Source organism: Pteropus medius, unplaced genomic scaffold (genome assembly GCF_902729225.1).
Source record: "Pteropus medius unplaced genomic scaffold, Ma_sr-lr_union100, whole genome shotgun sequence".
Classification (NCBI taxonomy): Eukaryota; Metazoa; Chordata; class Mammalia; order Chiroptera; family Pteropodidae; genus Pteropus; species Pteropus medius.
Window position 1 is genome coordinate 1949956 of NW_024353790.1, and position 19319 is coordinate 1969274.

General features: G+C 42.9%; 1 protein-coding gene and 1 pseudogene across 1 annotated transcript in view; one reads left to right on the forward strand and one right to left on the reverse strand.

Moving 5' to 3' along the window:
- PPP1R14C (protein phosphatase 1 regulatory inhibitor subunit 14C) overlaps nucleotides 1–19319 on the reverse strand; it is a 69295-nt gene that overhangs the window by 33737 nt on the left and 16239 nt on the right. The window lies entirely within an intron of this gene.
- On the forward strand, nucleotides 1690–5306 carry LOC120593467 (small nuclear ribonucleoprotein G-like; annotated as a pseudogene).

Genomic DNA, 19319 nt, shown 5'->3' on the forward strand with positions numbered 1-19319 from the left:
GTTATAAAGGCAGGCAGGGTTAAAGATTTATGACTGCCCATTTGCCCCCGATGACAATAAATCCTTGCCAGCCTCTAGCTGTTCCAAGCATTTGGCAGGCATAAGGACAGTCTATTGCGATGGCTCCCTCTGAAGGCCCTGGTGGTGTTCCTTTTTAGAAAGAGAGAGTCTACTAGGACCACAGTTCTCAGTCTCCATGACATAGGACAGGAGAATCCCATTTCTCCGCTCACCGAGACAGCTCCCTCAGCCAAGATGATGACCAGGCTGAAGGGTGTCAGGCTTTTATCCTCAGCAGCCAGCGCACATCAGGAGATGTGGCGAAGGCCATTCGGGCCCACTGTGGCCTATGACCTGACACTGTGTTAGCACCTGGAGTTCCTGTCCTCTGGCCTCCACAGCTCTGTGGTCATTAGCACCTCAAATCTCATCACAGTCACTAGCACATTAAAAGCCATCAAGATGTGTATCTGTTGTCTCCACCAACGCGCTAAGAGCTCCTTGAGGACACAGACTATGTTTCATTGATTTTTATAATCCTCATACATGGCATGGTATCCGACCCACAAACACACAGTGAAATATTTTTCTAGTGAGTGCATAAATTGAAGCTCTCTCCCAAATAAAATATTTAGGCCTAAAACTACCATACGTCAACATATTTCTTCTAGAATTCAAGTTAAAAATAAAAGGAGCCCATAGAATTGCATGGGTACTTCATTTCCTCTTGAAATTGACCCGGAACTGTATATGAGACGGTCACGCAGGTTATATAAGAAAGGCTATAAATCGCAGCTGCCCTAGGAATGCAAAGAAAGCCCAAGGGAAAAGGAGAGATAGATTCTTTTTATAACTCTTGCCTTCACTGATCGATTCATCCCAGACAGAGAGCCTCTTGGATCAACTGTTATATTTATGAACTGGCTCAACCTCACCTCTAAATTTCATGTCAATAATTGTATTCAACACGCTGAACTACTTAAGCAGACTTCTCCTTTATTCATTTAGCCGCTCAAGAAAAACAAACATCTACTGCCAAGCAATTGAAATAAAAACAAGGTCTTAAGTTATGGAACAAATTGTAAGAGCAACTTTTATACTTTACAGCCACCCAGGCCAGGCATTTTATCAAGTTAAGAAATGACAGAACCGTTCGTGCTAAAGGTGACACGGAACAGGAGTGGCCAGGCTCCTTCTGAGTAAAGAGGTCAGTGATTTCGGAGTGAGGAGAGGTCAATGTAATCTCATGAAACGTAAAATATCTCAAATGGAAAGTTATTTCACCATTTTAAAGTAATATTCAAAAACCATCCTAGGATAATAAACTGTTGTTTGGTAGAAAATTGGAGACTTCTTTTAATTAATGAAAAAAAGAATCATTTGTAATTGACATACAAATTACATCAGTTTGTATGGTAGTGGAACATTATTTGGTTCTCTTCACTAAGTTACGCACATCACTTAAAAATCCTGTTGACGGTATCATTTTATACACATTCTTTAAACAGAAAACAAACAGGAGTGTGCAATACGAAGATAAATCTTGGCTCAAGCTGTGTTCAAGTCCTCAGAAAGATTATGAATTGGTTGAGTAAACAATCTTGGGATAAGGGAAAGGTAATCAAAATAGAAGAGGGATTTGGAGGAAAGAGGAGGTAAGAAAACCATGCCCACATCAGCATTCAATAAATGTCTGCCGAAGAACTGGAGGAGAGCCAGGATGAGGAGGCTCGGGTCAGGAGCCCCATTAAAGAATCGGCAGTCAAAGGACATGCGGACTGAACTACTATCATGAACAGCTGTTCAAAATGAGAATGCGCTGGCTCGGAGGACATTCCAGAGGCTGAAAGAGCGTGTCTGCTTCCTTAAAAAAGATACATGGGTAAATAGACAGACAGATAATTGGGCCCATTCTCTGGAGATGCTGATTAAGGAGGCCAAGAGTGGCTTTTAAAAGGTCCCCAGATGACTCTGATAAGCAGCAAGTCCGGAAAACACAGGACTTGGTAACCTCTAAGTTTCCTTCCCTCTATGAACTGAAGCCTGGCCCCTATCAGCCAGTGGCAGTCTACACAACCGATTTCCACTTTGCAGTTAAACAAGAGATTAAGAAAAGAGACTTGTAGCAAAGGGGAACTGAGCACTCAGTATATTCCGGGGTCTATCTCCTTCCCACTAAAAAGCTGACCGAGTGTACGACTGTGCCCATGTCATTCTGGAGCCGCTCATCCACCATAAGAGGAGATGCACAGTGTGTGTGGGCACAGATGCTGGTAAGGGCATGTGGGAACTTATGGAAATTCCTTCCGATTATCTCGATTTTTTCAATGAGACAGGAAGCAAGGTCAACGGCTGAGATGAGGCTAGTGGAGGTTGTGTTAGCGAATGGAGGAAAGAGGGATGGGATGAATTCGCCGCCTCAGAAAATGGGAGAATGAATGGACTAGACAAATGTAGTATAAATGCTAGGGACTTCTTGTAGTTAGCCATCATGAATTCCTAGTGAGTCCAGGCAGAGAACAAACAAGTGAATTAATAAACCTTTCAGAAGAGATCAACAAACCAGAATGTAGACAAAGGAAAGTTTGGCTAGCTCTTTTTTTTTCCCTCCAGAACGAGTAACAGTGACACTGGGGACAGTATGTAATTGGGCACTTAAAGCAGGTTCCTTTTTAGTGGGCTTCACACATCACCGTGCACATTGTTGACACTCCATTAAATATTTGTTCTTTAGGGAACGTTTCTCAATCCTGACATCAACTTGACCTTCAAGAAGTAATAGTATTTCAGAACACAGACGTTAAGCCAAGCAGAACAGGTCTGGTCCCAGCTCTGCCAATTAGTATTCATGTGACCTTTCTGCACCTCGATTTTCCCATCCATAAAATGGGAATAAATAATAATAGAACCTACCTCACTGAGCTGTCTCAAGGATTAAGTAGTATGTCCTTTGCCTAACACAGTGCCTGTCTTATAGTGTTTCACCAATGAGAGCTACTATAAGTCTGAGGAAGTCAACAGTGGACCCAGGCCAGAGAAAAAATTAGTCTTGATTCAAATTCTTTACCTTACCTTAGTGATGCCTTTGTTCACAGAGCTCAAAATTTAAGTTTTACTATGCAGTTTCTAAGGATTCACTGTACCAGGCACTGTGCCAATAGCTTTTACAAGAAAGAGTATAATGACTTCTCATTTCAACCCTCATAGGGTATGCTATTATTATAAGTGAGGAAATGAAGACTTTTGAGAGCTCATGTGATTTGTCCTGGATCAGACAGTTTAACCTAAAAGTGGTTTGACCAAAACCATCCTTCTCGCCCCTTTAACCTACAAGTGAGATGAGGAACCAAGCCAGTCTAAGAGTCAGGAAGAACTTGCTGAACAGAGATGGTCTTGTCTTTTGCCTTGCCGTAGCTTCCTGGAGGTGCTCTGTGTTAGAGGGTAGGAGAATTACAACCCAAACAGATCTGTGTGACTCAGTACACAAGACCTAGGAGGAAGAGGGCTGGTAATGGCTAGATTCAGTATAGAACAAGCCCAGGTTAAGATTCAAACTGTGGTTGGTGGTGTCGAGGTGCCTATGGCTTTCAAACTCTGTCCAGAGGTGCCTTTGATAATAAAACATTCCATATTGGTCTGAAGACAGGTTTTAAAGGTTCCACACAGAAGCAGCCCCAGAATGTGAGGTCAGAAAATGTTCCCAGAAAACCTAAAACAATCAACATCAATATGATGAGCTTAGCTGTCACCAGAAATCTCCAATGTAAAAGATAGTTTAGTGACATAATGCAGATGAGACTTGGGTATTTCTCCAGTACTTCACAAGGAGACCAGAACATCGGTCGAATTCAATCAGGGACATCCAGGTGTCTTCCTTATCCAATCAAGAGACCAGAGTCTTCCTCAAATCCAATAACAGTCACCATGAAAAATGGGAAGAGGATGTCAATTGAGTCACTGAAGAGCACTGCAATCTGCTCTATTGCATTATGACCTCTGTCTGAGCTGACACCGTGTCAACAGAGAGAAAAATATTAAGAAGTATGTGTCATGGGGAACGTGGAGTGGACTCAAACATTTTACATGGATCACTCTTCGTCTGGCATTCTGGAGAAAGAGGACTGCCCTGGCCCTCAAGGATTGATTTTAGTTATATCCCAAAAAATAACTCCAATGAGGAGGAATTTAGTGAGTGAACAAAGGGTAATGAAAATATCTCGCAAGAAGGCGGCATTTTTTTGTTCTCTTTGCCACGAATGAAGCTTCCGATTTCCTTTCTCATTTCCCAGGGGCACCTGCCCACCGGGACGGCGTGCCCTGAGCAAATGACCACTGTCACCTTACTGCTAGACAAGCTCTGTCAGCCCTACTCCAAAGAGCACCCACCCACCCTTCTCCATTCCCACCGCCGACACCTCGGTCTGGGCCTCACCGACCTCCGGTCTCCTGGCCTTCCCGCACCACCCACTCGGCCGGTGTCCACACAGCAGCTACGCTGTCTTTTCAAAATTCTTAGCTGCCTTTAACCGGTTAGAAACAACATTTATAGTTTTAGAACACATTGTATAAAGATTTGCCTGACCATCTAATTAAGCTATTACCCAAAGAAGAGTCAAGTAAGTAGATTATCTTAAAACCCAGCAAAACCAGAAGTAGATGAAACTGTTCTAAATTAGACACCCTTATGCTCTTGAGTACATACACATACAGTTAAATTTTGATAAGACAACAAATTGTAGTAATCGCCCAATGAAATAAATAAATCCTGATGATAACTAGATCTCTCTCCACTGAATGTATGTTGAGTATAATATTCTATTTCAATTTTTTTCACATTGTCGAATTTTCCGGGCGAGTGAAAAATATTGGAAAGGATCTAATTTAAATGTGGTTATTCAATGTAAAACACAACTTTAATTCTAAAGCAGAAATATCGTGGGAATTAGTTGTGGAAATACAAATCAGATCAAGAAGGAAAGCATGTAGAAAATAATGAATTAACCAAGTATAACTTTAAAAATGTAAGGAATTTCGTATTGAGCGAGGTTTCTTTGAGCTCGCCAGGTAGACACCACGAGCAAAGCTCATTCTCCCAAGGTGAAAAAAAGTTTGGACAAGAAGTTATCATTGAAATTAAATGGTGACAGACATGTCCAAGGAGTATTGTAGAGATTTGATCCCTTTTTTATTTTTGTGATAGATGGATTTGTGTGGAGATGGCAATTAGTGGGCAACAGAACAATACTGGCACGGTCATAATACAGGGAAATAGTATCATCGTGTTAGAAGCCTTGGAACCAGTATAAACAATAGCTGTGTTTACCAGGCTGATCAATTGCTTCCACATGTCCCCTCTCCACAGCATCTGTCCTACTATGATATAAAAATTGGGTCATGTACATTTTCATATTGAACTTTTTTGTGAAACGAATAATAAAAATTATAATAATTCAAAAATTATTATAATTAAACGAATAATAAAAATTATAATAATTCAAAATCTGACCACCTCGTCCCTCTGCTTCAAAGGACTCAAACTAAACTTAAAAGTCTGACTCTCTGACTTGGCCCATAAGGTTCTCATGATCTGACTGTGCCCCTCCTTTTTACCTCTGGCTAGCTTCCTTCTCAGCCTGCCCATCTTCACCTGAGAGAGGCCCTCCCCTACCTGCTATCTCAGGTGGCCTAATCCTCCCCTATTCTCTAGCACACTTGCCTTTCCTGCTCCTTCTCTCAAGTTGCCATTATTTCATTAACCACATCATTTTATTAACCGTTCTCTATCACAGAGAAGTCACGTACCAGAGGTTAATTTACATGTGGAACATTGAAGCAGGTTTACTAAAAATGTTGCTTATGCTCAAAATGATAAAGTGATAAGTCACATATGAGTCAGGATGAAAGGCCATATAAACCATGAACACTTGAAGAGGCTCTGATAAAAATAACTGAGTAAACCGAGTAAACTCCTCTGCAAGGCCTGGCTCTAGATTACATAGGACGTTTGCCTTTTAGACAGACAGCGGAGTTATTTCCTTCAATGTTGATGGAAAATTGTTCCTGAGGGCTTCGGAAGACCATCACAAAGGAAAACGCCATTTGCTAAACTTCCTAGGATTTAAATGTGGTCTTGATTCCAGACACCGAGCCATAGGAATCAAGAGTGTGAAGGGAAAAGTAGTCATTCTCATCTTCAGTGGATGAGTCACGACCATAGCCCTTGTGTGCCCAGCTGTGGTTTGCTCAAAGACATAAATTTACACATTCATTCATTCATTCATTCATTCATCCCCTCATAGGTCTTTTGGGGTGCCAGCCATGTGCAAGGTACTATTCTATGCTCTGAGATATGACAGGAAAGTGGCTGGGGTACAACGGATGCAGTGGCTGCTCTCGAGGAGACTTCCACTCGAGTGGAAAGATCAGACAGACGTAAACTGGCAGTGAGGCCCCTCTGGGGGTGAAATAGGAATCACTTATCCACATCTCTGGCAGAAAGAAGCTCAAAATACCCTTTAAAAGTGCTGTCTGTAAAATGTAAGCCATAGCACACGGTCATAAAGGGGATGCTGTGGGGGGGGGGCGGGAACAAAGGAACTGGCACCCATATTTACCAGGAAGTGACCAGAGGCACCCACCCAGGAGAAGTCCGGCTTACCTGTGAGAAAGAGAAGGTGTCAGCGAGTGAGACAGCCCCTCCCCACGCCATGTCAGGCCCGCTTCAGCTCGAAGACGTGACAGGCCAAACGCTAAGCCCCTCCTACGAGAGCACCACACACCACCTCAGACCCCTGTTCACCAGGTGTAATGCAAACCGTACTCAGATATGTGACTGAACCTATAAATTAGTCACCAGAGGGCCCAGGCATTAACTTCTGAGCCCATCTATGTCGAAGAAGAAAATGATGTTTGACCTACCTGATTTAGCTCATGGAGTTTTGACAATAAATCATTCTTCAAAAGCCAGGAGAATCTGATCTGATATCAGAAGAAACCACTTGAAACTTGAGACAGTCAAAAAGGGAACATTTTCGGTTTTTCTTGGACGTTTAAAATTAATAGGTTTCGAAATGTTTTCATCTAAATACTGAACCTTTCCTATGTTTTACTTACTCATCTCAGAAAATTTCCATTTGTCATTCTGATACAAACCAACAGTCAGATGTAGACAATACATTTGTAGTAACTCACATACTATGATATTCGGGAACACTAAACTTTCCTGAAGTTGTGACGCAAAATATTTTTCATTTTTAACTCTATTTCCTTTCTAGCAAAGTACAGGGATAAATTTGAATTTATAAACCCAATTTCACTTACTTGTTTTCCTCTTTTTTTATAATTTTAAGGCTCATTGTACTATAGGAAATTCGGGTGAAATTTATGACTAACATTAGACAGAGATGCTTGCTAATATAGTCAAAGATAACTCATAAAAAAATCACTCTCTTTCAAATGTGAAAAGTCTAAATTACTATGGTAATCACGAAAGATATCGGCAAACCACCATAATATTTGTGCTTTAAATGGGTATGTATGGATTTCTACAATTATGTTGTTCTTGCTTGGTGGCAGGTGCCACACTATGTACCTTACATGTGTCATCTCATTTAACCTTCACAATGACCCTATAAAGTAGGTCTCTCCCTTTATTTATCCCCATTCTATAGTTGGGCAGATGGAGAGGTTGAATAACTTGTAGCCAGATTCAAACCCAGCAGATCTGGATGTGGAGTAGGTGCTCTTGTCCACTATGCTAACCTAAGTGGTTCTGCGGCTGACTATAACCACCAACCAATCTGGTGAAAATAGTTGAATTTAGTCAAATGACAAGGTTAAGATTTCGTTTTCTTTAACATCATTTATACCCAAGCTAGTTAGCTATATGGCCCATGTCAAACTCAGTATTTCCAAAAAAAGTGAATTCTTCTTCTAGCTGTGCATCTAATTTCTCACTTCATCCAGCAATTGCTATGGAAGAAGAGAGAAACATACTGCAAACCACTGATTGCACAAAGTAATTTTATTTCAAGTCTCAAATTAGAGAAGCAGTGAAAAAGAAAACCTATTGTAGCCCCAAATCAAAAATAAATCCAGTCACATTAACGAAAGATCTTAACGAAGATACACACCCAGTGTACCGCTGGCCAGAAAGATGACTCACACAGATTCCCAGTGAACCTGGTAGCCTAGTGCTTAGCGAGCTACAACTCAGGTGAGGGACCGAGCATCTGACCATAAACAGGAAAGCTAGGCTCGTGTGTGACATTTTTTCCTAATTAAGGTATAAGCGAAACAGAACAACAAAAAAAAAAACATTATGTGCAAGAAACCATTTTTCCAATTTGAGAAGTGGGTACTGGAGAATCTGGAAATAGGGTAAATAGAAGAGCTGGGGTAACAGAAAAGGTCACCGCTAATTTACAGTTAAATATTCAAGAGAAGATTTTAACTATTTTTACTATTAACATTTCTGCTTTCAGGACAACCTCAAACCCAAAACAGAAAGAAAAAGAAAGTTCTACCACGGACCGCTGCCCCTGCAAAGCTCACTTGGAAACCCTCTTCCAGCGAGAAACTTGATTCTGTGCCAGGCTGGCCAAGATTTTGAAGATTCTCTCTGAAAATACCAGCTTCACCAGAAGCAGTCAGCCACTTACTGATAAACAGACAAAAGCGGAGGGGATAAGAATTGTACTTCTGAAGACAGGTCTACTTGATTTCACTTTTTTAAAAAAATATATCACTTACTACTAACTTTAAATCTGACTGTGAGTTCCTAAGGGAGATGCTACAATTTCTCTACCTTCTCTCATCCAACTAAACCTGAATTTTAACATTCTGTCCTTACATGGTTCTCCTTTTTCCTCCTTCTCTGTGAAGAAATTAGTCACCCGTAAGATTTGGAAACCCCCCTATCAGAGAGTATGCCGAGATATCTCTGTATCTCCTTAAGTCAGGTGGGGATATTTGAGACAAACCAAAACTAGCTATCTCTTCATCTTAGATGATCACTTTCACAATCACTAATAGCAAAAAGATTCTTTTTGATATTTCTGGTAAGCTCTGTTATATCATCATGGTAATTTCGAAAGCCAGGAGTAATTTATCTTTAATGATGGCAACAACAACAACAACAAAGAGGAAATAGCAGTCGAGATAATACATCTAGGACTATGCTGAGGTTAGATACGCAGTCATCTCTTTGGCTAGAATAGTCCCAGTAGGTCTATAAATGAATCATGTTGATTTTACTTAAATTGAAGAACTGAACTTCAGAGGCATATTAGGAAAAGAACAATCTCCACTTGCTGTATTCTCCCTCCCCTCCACTTATAGTCCAGAGTCTCCTGGGATTCTTCAGCTGGTCTTGCCTCCTCCATCATCCCACAGAGGACTTCCATCATCTCTGTGGCCCCCAACATGCTCCTCTGCCCACACTTGGAGTTTCCTCCAGCCTCCTATACGGCCTGGGTTATCAGACAGACAAGCTGGACCCTTGGTCCAGACTTTCCGCCACAGGTCCCAGGTGAGCCAGAGACAGGTCACTGCAAACCTTTTTAACGTGGTTCCAGCCCCTGATCACAAGATGTGGGTAGACTAGGAAAGCACAAAACCTCTGCACAAAAGCCCCATAGTACATCTGCAGGTGGGGGTGAGGGGCCATCCAGGGTGCCAGGGGACACACACACACAAAGCCCTCCAGGAGGTTATGGTCACGTCACTCAGCCATGTGGGGAAAGCAGACTCACGAGTGAGGTAAAACATTAAGCTGGTGAATAACTAGACAATATTTATACCACAACCCAGACCACAGCACAGCAAAGAGGAAAGACAGCAAAGAGAAGCCCTACTTCCTTGCCCAGGGATGAGGTCCGTGCCTGGGAGAACCATTTTCTGGGAGAACCCCTGGGCAGACCCAACCCCTGTGGTTCTGACACAGGTCCAGGCAGCCCAATGCAAATAACTCTCCCCACCCGCCCTCTGCCTCCCTCTATCAGGGAGAGGAAGACAGGAAAGCAGTATAGAAACGAGAAAGGAAGGCACGGCTAAGTGTGAAACTACTGCATCTTCATGGGACACCCCGCACGTGACCCTGCGTGAACCCTCTCTGCTGTCAACAGACAGGGCCCAGTCCTCAGTCACAGGGGCACGAATGTTCACTTCTTATCTACCAAGATAGCTCCCTTCCCAATATAAACCAGGCCCAAAAGCACCGCTAAGTGAGACCCATATATGGGCCCAAACTATCACTTCATTTTCCCTCCCTTCTCTGCAGACTCCTTCACAGAAACAACAGGTAGAGAAGCGATCTGTCTTAGCTCTTCTGGCACTGTGGAGATGCTGTAGAGAGCGGCAAGGCTTGCACCCTTTCTGTTGAGTGTTAAGACTGGCTTAATTCTGCTCGGAGAGCGACACAGCATCAAAAACATCTACAGCCAAACCACACAGCAAGACATCTGTCGGAAACTAGGGTCAAGTTTGCAGGCCGGGAAACACAGATATTAGAATTTCTTGTAAAGGGAAGACAGAAAACAGAACATGAAATTAGGAACACAGGGAGCCAGAAAGTAGAAAGAGACAGGCTAGCTGACACATGGGGTAAGGCCAGATCGCGTGCCCCGTGGGACCTGCCTTAAATAACTGGCTGTTCCTAGAGGCCTTGCTTCCCACTTCCCACTTCCCTGAGTGGCCTCATCGATCGGTATAAAACCCACCGTCTCACCCACTGGGTTCCTCAGACAGGATTCTCCTGATTCAGCCACTTTTTCAAGTCCTCTGCCAAACCCAGATATCTGCAGCAATGGCAGGGGCCAGATGCTACATGGGCTTCACTCCCGATAACAGCTTAAAAGAAAAATCTCACTTCTGTGGCCTGAAAGGGATTTGGTAGAATGTGGATGATTACAAATCTCTACTGGCCACCAAGACACCAATCTACTCGCCCACCAGGATATCAGTAGAAAGAAGCAGTCCGTGAACCAGACGAACGAGTCCTTCAAATGAACTGAGGAAGTTCTCACACTTACTGAGCCTGAACTCAGTTGGTATTTTAAATGAGCCAGAGCAGACAGAAAGAAGATGTCGGTTCTCTTGCAGTTCCTTTGGCAGTCAGACAGACAATCAAGGGGAAAGTTCAGTTTAAAGTGAAAGATTCTGCCTTGACACAGAAAAACAAGACAGGAGGCAGTTGCCAAAGGAGCCAGACACAAATTGTGTCACGGGCAGCCTGCCTCAAGCTCAATTCTTTAGGAGGAATTCCTGGCTCGATAACTCACGGAGGCCATGGGCACTCTTGTAGGGACAGAGATGGCCTCCAGGGCTGGCCCGTCCCTCCAGATTAGTCAGCAGGGAAAGCTGCAAGCACCACATGGCATTTTTTCTCAATCCCACACTCCCCAACCTGATGCTGCCCGACAGGACCCCTCGTGCTCACCCCATCACGAGAACCCCTTCCTTCCACCCACCCCCCCCCCAAAAAAAAAAAAAACAAACAAACAAAAAAAAAACAGGTCCACAAGAAAGGAAAAGGATCAGAGGCGGTGGCGGGCCAGTGTTCTAAATGCCTGCAGTGGAGTTTGGAAATCTTCAGTAGATTAACTTGTGATAGGCGTGGCAGGTGTAGCGACTTTGTTACCAGAGGCAGACCTTCATCAAGTTCAGGACCCACTAGTTGTAACAGTGATCAGCAAACCAAATGTGGTTAAAAAGACAGCATTTCTCAAAATAAACCTCTATGACATCCAGGTTTTATTTTAACTAATTCTTTTGCGAAAAAATGCCAGCCTTATACCTGGAGGAGTCAAAAAGCAGTTACCCCATGCCAGTCAGTTGGTGAGCTGCTGTAAAGTGTTGCAACAGGAAATGCACACAAAGTCAGAGTTCCAGGTGTCCCCTCCGACTCCACGGCACCAAACCACCACCCAGGACACATCAGAGCCACTTCCTTGCAGTTACGGCCACCCTCAACATGAGTCATGCTCAGATCAGAGCCAGCTTTATTTGTGGGGTCTATTGCTGAAGCAATATTTTACAAAGGAACTCACCAAGCAGTCATAAAGAAACGAGCACTTAAATAATTATAAAGGCTCACGACATGGACAAACTCACTTCCCCCCGATGCACTCAACATATCAACGTTCTGCATCCTTAGTAAACGAACACTCTGATTTCACAAAAAGAGGAGGTGGGCTCTGTGACCCTCTGTGAGCTCTGCCGGCAAAGACCCCGCAGAAGCAGAGCCAAGACACCTGGCCCATGGGGACAATCCTTCCGGTGCCACCAATTCCTTGCAGCTCTAATGGAGGAGCTAAACCTCTCTGTGCCTGGTTCTCACCCTTTTAAAATGGGACTTGGTGACAGCAGCCACCTCATAGGTTTCCTAAGAGGATGAAAAGCTAATGTGGTTATGGTCTTATTATTTAGTCAACAAAAATAAAACGCCATAGCGGCACAATAAGCCATGTTCAAGACACTGATAATATATTACGAATAGAATGAGACCACAAAGGAATCACTCTCTTCACTATTGATCAGATGATATTCCGAGAAATCAGCCTTATTTAAAACACATTCATTCAACAGAGAATATCTGCTGGATTTTTTGGACTTTTATATTATAAACCAAAGTTCCTACCCTCTCTAGGAGGTTACACTTGAATTGGAAAGATGCAAACACATAAGAAACCACAGTCCAGGCAGCCTATGGTAAGTGCCAGCTGAGCGATGCTATAGCATTTATTTTTAATGGATTTATAAATACTAAAAGGTGCTGGGTAAGCAGATTGATTTCAGCCTAAATCAAAAAAACATCATGGAGATGGGATCTGAGTTGGGTTTTGGAAGGTGGAGAGGATTCTCACTGGGAGGGGGAGGGTCTGGGGAATACTGGGAATGGCAGGAGCAAAACTCAGGCCATCTTGAATTTGAGATGAAAGACTGCGGTGCTCAAGAGCCTAAGGTCTGCAGTCAAATGCCTCAGTCCAAATCCTTCCTCAACCACACACTAGCTATGTAATCACTGGTGCCCAGTTATTTAACCCTCTTTGTGCCTCAGTCTCCCAACTGGTCCCCCAATAGGTACTGTCCTGAAGACTGAATAAGATAAAGCATGTAAGGGGCTTACCACAGTTCCCAGCACACAGCAGGACCCGAGGTCAGCAGTTGTAAGATCTCAAGCAGGGTTAAGGAGGCTGCCAAAGGACCTATCTGCCTGCGGAAGAGGCTGGAGTTGAAGCCGGAAAGTGGTACGGGCCAACGTTCGAAGGTTAGAAAGAAGCTGTGGCAAGCTCAGTTTTCATTCAGGGAGAGATGTGAGCTACCTGAGAAGAGCCATTTTTACGACGGTTCAGCTGGCAGTTCCGGGCAGCTTGCAAGAAGGCGGGAGGATGTGGGACAGGACTGCAATAACAACATATCGGGGCCCACGTAGGAGTGGTGAGGGGCTGCGGCTGGGCCATGGCACTTGCCACACGAATGGAAGAGAAGCAGGTAGGTATAAGGGACTGAATTAGGTGGCTTGAAGACTGGGAGGGAAATGAGAGGGTCAAAAAACAAACTCCGCTGGATGAATGGAATATCCTGGATTAGGTCCTGGAAGAAAAAAAGGACATTAGTGGAAAAACCACTAAAAAATCTGAATAAAGATGGTTTAACCATCAGTATCGTGCCAATGTTGATGCTAGCATGAGAGGAAGCTGGGGAAAGGGGATATGGGAAAACTCAGCACTATCTTTGCAACTCTTCTATAAATCTAAAATTCTTAAAAAAAAAATAATAACTCCAGGTCTTTTGAGATGAATAATCTTATCATCAATAAAAAGAGGGAAGCGAGGGCAAGTCCAGGTTTGGAGTTAAGATGATGAGCTGATTAGCGACTTAGACAGCAATATGGCCGATGGAAGACAGGTAAGAGTAGAACCTCATGCCCACATTCCTCCACGTGACGAATCCGGACAAATCTGACCTGTTAAAGACGAGGAGTAGCCAGACTGTCCTCTTGAGTTACCATGCTCGCATTCCTTGTCACGAGCCATCTGCCCACCCCACTCACATACGGCACCCCACACACCCACTGCTTCCTGTGACAGCAACTTTGCCCACTGGGAGAGGTGTCAGATAGCATTTCCAAAGAACCTCATCTCCAGTCTAAGGAGCTTCTACTATTCTGAGGCCCATAATAAACCAAGGCTTCTTAAGGGAAGAAGAAATAGCCATTACATTAGCTCTCAAGGATCCAAACGAAGAACCATCACCAACTAGTGAGCAGCAGAGCAGGCTTTAGACTGAGGTCTGCCTTGCTCTTCAGGCTGTGTTCTTCCCATCATGCCATGGGCCTCGTACAGCAGGCCGGCTATGGTCTGCTGCATTATCGAACACACACAGAACTGCAGCTTTACAAAAGAGCTTCACCTTGTCACAAGAGCACCAACAACTGGAGTGAGAGAAATCTTCTAGGAAGCTGTTTAGTCTCACTGGCCTAAAGGAATCAACTATTTCCTGTCAATAGTAACTTGAACCATTAGTTCTAAATTTCAAAAGTATCATATAATGAATGCATATGTGTGTGTGTGTTATTTATACCTATGAATTCATAGACCATGTAATAAACATATATGTTATATAAAACCTACAAAATGAATGTCCTTTATAGATGGGTGATGAATCAGTAAAATAAATTCTTTTGCAAAAAACAGGAGAGATTCTGAACACCTACCGCATAACAAGTGCTAATAAACATTTGTTGATTTTACTTAATGACATGGTTTGGTGGTCTTTCTAATAATCCCTTCAAATAAAATATGTCTGGTGCTAAACTATGAAATCAGGAATTGGGTCGTTTTCATGAAAATGAAATTAGTGAGCAACGGGAGAGAGAAATCAAACCTCAGTTCTGGTTTGGCCCTTAAAGAACATCTCTTAATTTTCAAATGTGTATGTCAATCATTGATTCTGTATCGGGACCTGAGAAATCTGGGCAGAAGCCCTGGGGTGTCCTCTCACCAGGCTGTAGATGTAATTAATGCGGCAGGCGGAGAGGTCAGAATAGATGATCACCAGGATCTCTTGACTGTGATCTTTGGGACTCGTAGAATTTAGCTTGTCGTTATGCCTGAATACGATTACAGGGCATCCCTTGGCTGCAAGGGGTTGGAATGTACAGTGGTGTGCCACAGCGGGCTTATACCTGCTCACGTGACAGACGACTGTTACATTTTCGGGAATTTTACAAACCAGCTGTTAAACACAGTCATTATTAAAAAGTAAACGATACAAACATCCAAGTAAATTCATTATAATTAAAACAGAGTTAAGAAATACTCAGAAGTCATCATTTGCTAACCACCGTATTACGTTTCCCTCTTTTCTGAGTTCTTGGGGTTACTTGCATCTCTTACATCCATACGGAGGAAGCACTGGTACTGCTCTAGGTTCAGCGACTTCACAATCGTAGCCCGAAATCGACCATGGTGGCGGTATTTACGCCAAGGAAATGAGCAAACACTAGGAATTGGGGGTTTGCTCCTGAGAGGTGGTTGTTAAACATTTACTGGCAACCCACTGGACAGTCATGTTCTCCAAAGACAAAGAAAAATGGGAAAGTGTATTGTGCTGGAAAGAGGAAATAAAGCTGGGGAGAAGAAAAAGTGAAGGCGGGAAGAGAGAGCAGTCAGGGGAGACAGGGAGGTTTGGGAGAAAGGAGAGACAAAGAATGGGGAGGGGAGAAAGTGGGGGGCAGACAGAGGAAAAGAGAAAAGAGAGGAAGAAGGAAGGCAAGACAGAGAGAGAGGGAGGGAGGATTCTTCGATTTATCTAGTATCCTGAAGAAAACAATGGTTCTCTGTATAAGCAATTATTTCAGACAACCCATATTTAAACTCTTTTTCTGAAAAATCTCTCTAAATATATTACTCATGTGCCGGCCTTCTGAGGCAGAAACTACCAATATAATTCAATATTTTCTCAATGACTCAGGTCGGCCAGGTGATGAGACGTTCTATTGCACTGCATTAGCCCCCAGGCCGCTGACGCACACAGCACTTTTTGTGGCATATAAAATGTCTCCAATCTTCTGAGCTTTTTATAGATTCTCTGTCAACCCCCTTACTGTCAGGCTGTCAGCTCTCACTTCTTCATGGTCTCCCAGAACTTATATCTAGCAGCCTAGTTTGTTGCTTCTAAATTATAGTGAACTGAGAAGTCAGAAAACCAAGCTTGTGAGAATTGTGGCTAAACCGAGAGTCCACAAGCCCTTGCAAAAGCCGATGGCTCTAGGGACTATAGTCAATAATACTGTCGTAAAGGTGGATAGTGCCAGGTGGGCACTAGACTAATCAGGGGATCACTTTGTAAATGATATAAATGTCTGACCACCATGCTGTACACCTGAAACTAATACAAAATAATACTGAATGTCAAGTCTAGTTGAAAAATAATTTTTAAATAGTGGAAAAAAAAAAAAAAAAACCCATGCACTCTCCAGTGAATAAAGAATGTAAACTCCAGGACGGCTCCCTAGGTTCTCAAAGTTAGTCGTCCATCTTTCTCGTTGGGTCTTCACTGTATTTCAAATGACTGAAGTTAGTGAGCTCGATAGGTATGTAAAACATTCCATTGAGATAAACCGAAAAATAAAGAAGACAAACCAATATTAACTACAACAGTAAGTCCTGTTGTGTAAGTGAGAGCTGAGAGCTCAGACACCCTGCTCTCTTGCCGGTCTGTTTCCTTTTCCTGAGGCAGGGGCAGAGTTGGCCATGGCCCAGCTCCACGGCTGCTTCTCCCAGGGCCCACAAAACGCTCTGAGCAGCTGGAACTGGCAACCACCAGAAACAGGCAGCAGTGGACAAGGAAGAGCGGGCAGAGGCAGCCCCACCTTCTAGCAGCTAATGCTGGGGGCTGGCTTCAGCTTAGGGTGTCTGCTCGGGATGTCACTCCTTTTTCACATCCCTGAGGGAGGCAAGGAGCAGAGCAGCCCTGTGACATGAAGCAGGACCCTGGTATAACTCGGCAAGATGGCAGCCAGGGAGAAGCCATCAATGGACAGATCCCCTGATGGACACGTGCCAGGAGCAACCGCAGTACTCAGCATGCAACCCACTTACACTGCATCTGATGTGACACTGGCCCCTCCTGAGCACAATGCCAACCTCCTGAAAATTCATGTCTCTTTCTCTGAATGTGGTCTTTGTGCTGGCACTTTATTCTGAAAACGGGGAGAGAATTTAACCGCAAGCTGAATTCACTGGATGAAATAATGTGCTTTTAAAAATTAAAAAATAATAGTCCTTTCTCTTTTATGGATTTTGTTTTAAAATATCCTGTTAGCAACATAAAAGTTCTAATTCTTAGGTCTGTTGCCTGTTTACCCAGACTGTCACACAAAAAAATTTTAACAACTATACTAGAACAACAAAGCTACTTGTAAAAAAAGAAACAAGTGTTCTAATATTAAAAATAGAAACTCTGAGAAGAATTCCATTATTTCATAGTTCTGTATTATGCCTGGCATATAGTAGGCCCATAACAAACATTTATTGAGTGGCTGGCAGGATGGTTGAATAGATGCACTACTAATAATTTGGTAGCATGAAGTTAACTGGCCTTTCTTAGGACTTTGGCCAGTAGGACTTATCCAAAACCGTATTTGTGACTGTTGAGAAAACTAGTCAAGGAAAGTCTTCTCTAAAATGAAATCTGAGTATCTTTTCTTTGAACCTGAACCTGCGTATTTTAAATACTCTCGCCTGAAGGCAAGTCCAGACTAGTCCATTGACTAACTGATATTTACTTACCATATATAGCTCATGGGCCACTGTGCCAGGAAATGGAGATGCAGTACAGTGAGCAAGACAGGAAGGCCCCACCAGACATTAAAACACACTCACCACCATCTATAACAGACCCACATGTACAAGGTTTATGACCGCAATGCAATGGGGAGAGGATGATCTTTTCAATGAATGGTGCCGGATCAACTGGATGTCCCAGTGGGGGGAAAAAATGTATCTTGATCCTGACATTTTATATACATAAAAATCAATTTCAGCTAGATTACAGATCTAAAGATTAATGGTAAAACAAGGAAGCATTCGAAAGATAACACAGGAGAGTATCATGACCTTAGAGCAAACAAAGATTTCTTAAACAGGATGCAAAATACACCAACTGTAATGGCAAAAACTAATAAATTGGACAAAATTAAGATTAAGAACATCTGTTCATCAAAAGATGAAACATTAAAAGAGTGAAAAACGCAACTCACAAGTGGGAGAAAATATTAACAATGTGTGCAATAATGTTCACAGCAGCTCAACTCAGAGTGATCCCAAACTGGAAACTTCTCAAATGCCCATTAAAAGCAAAATAAATTAAAAATACAATTGTGATAGTATCCCACATGGAATACTATGTGGCAAACCTTAATGGCATGCAATTATATGGGTGTATCTCACACACTTAATGTTGAGCAAAAGCAACAGCCATAAAGATCCTTAAAAAAAAAAAAGGCAAAGTTATTCAGGTTCCCCTGGAGTGAGTGAGGCAGGAGGCTCATGAGGGACAGAGGCATGACAGGGACTCCCGCCGTGCTGGCAGCGTTCTAATTCTTGATCTGGACAAAGTTACATGGCGGGCTCAAAGAGAGAAAATTCATCCACCAGTACACTTCAGATTTGTGTGTGCTTTGTATGCTACATTGTCAGAAAAAGGTGTTCGTTTGTTTGTTTTTAATGCTCTAATTCACTATCTCATCTCGCACTTCTGCCCCAATCCTTTATCCAAGTCAAAGTCCATTCTTCCTCAGGGTCTCAGCATTAATTGAGCCCACTACAAGAAAGCTCATCCTCCCAGGCCTTTGCACAGTGGGTGCCATCTCTCATTGTTTAGGTCCAAGTTCGAATGTGATGAACATCTTCAAGGAGGCCCCTCTTGGTCCATCAACCTGTCCAGTCATTCATTCTTTATCCCATTAGCCTGTTCTATTTCTTTCATAGTACTTCTTACAAACTGAACCTGTTCTGATTCACTCATGCGTATTTGTTTTTGGAGCACAGAAACTTTGCCTCTGACTCACTGCTGTAGCCCTAGCACCTGTTAGTGCATCTAGCAAATTTACCCAACTGATCTGAAACTTAAAATCCACACAAGAGCCTGCCTGCAAATGTTTATACCAAGTTTATTCATAATCACCCCAAACTGGTAGCAACCAAGATGTCCTTCACTAGCTGAATGGTCAAACTGTGGTACATGTATACAATGGAATGTTATTCAGCTATAAAAAGAAATAAGCTATCAAGTAACTAAAAGACATAGATGAA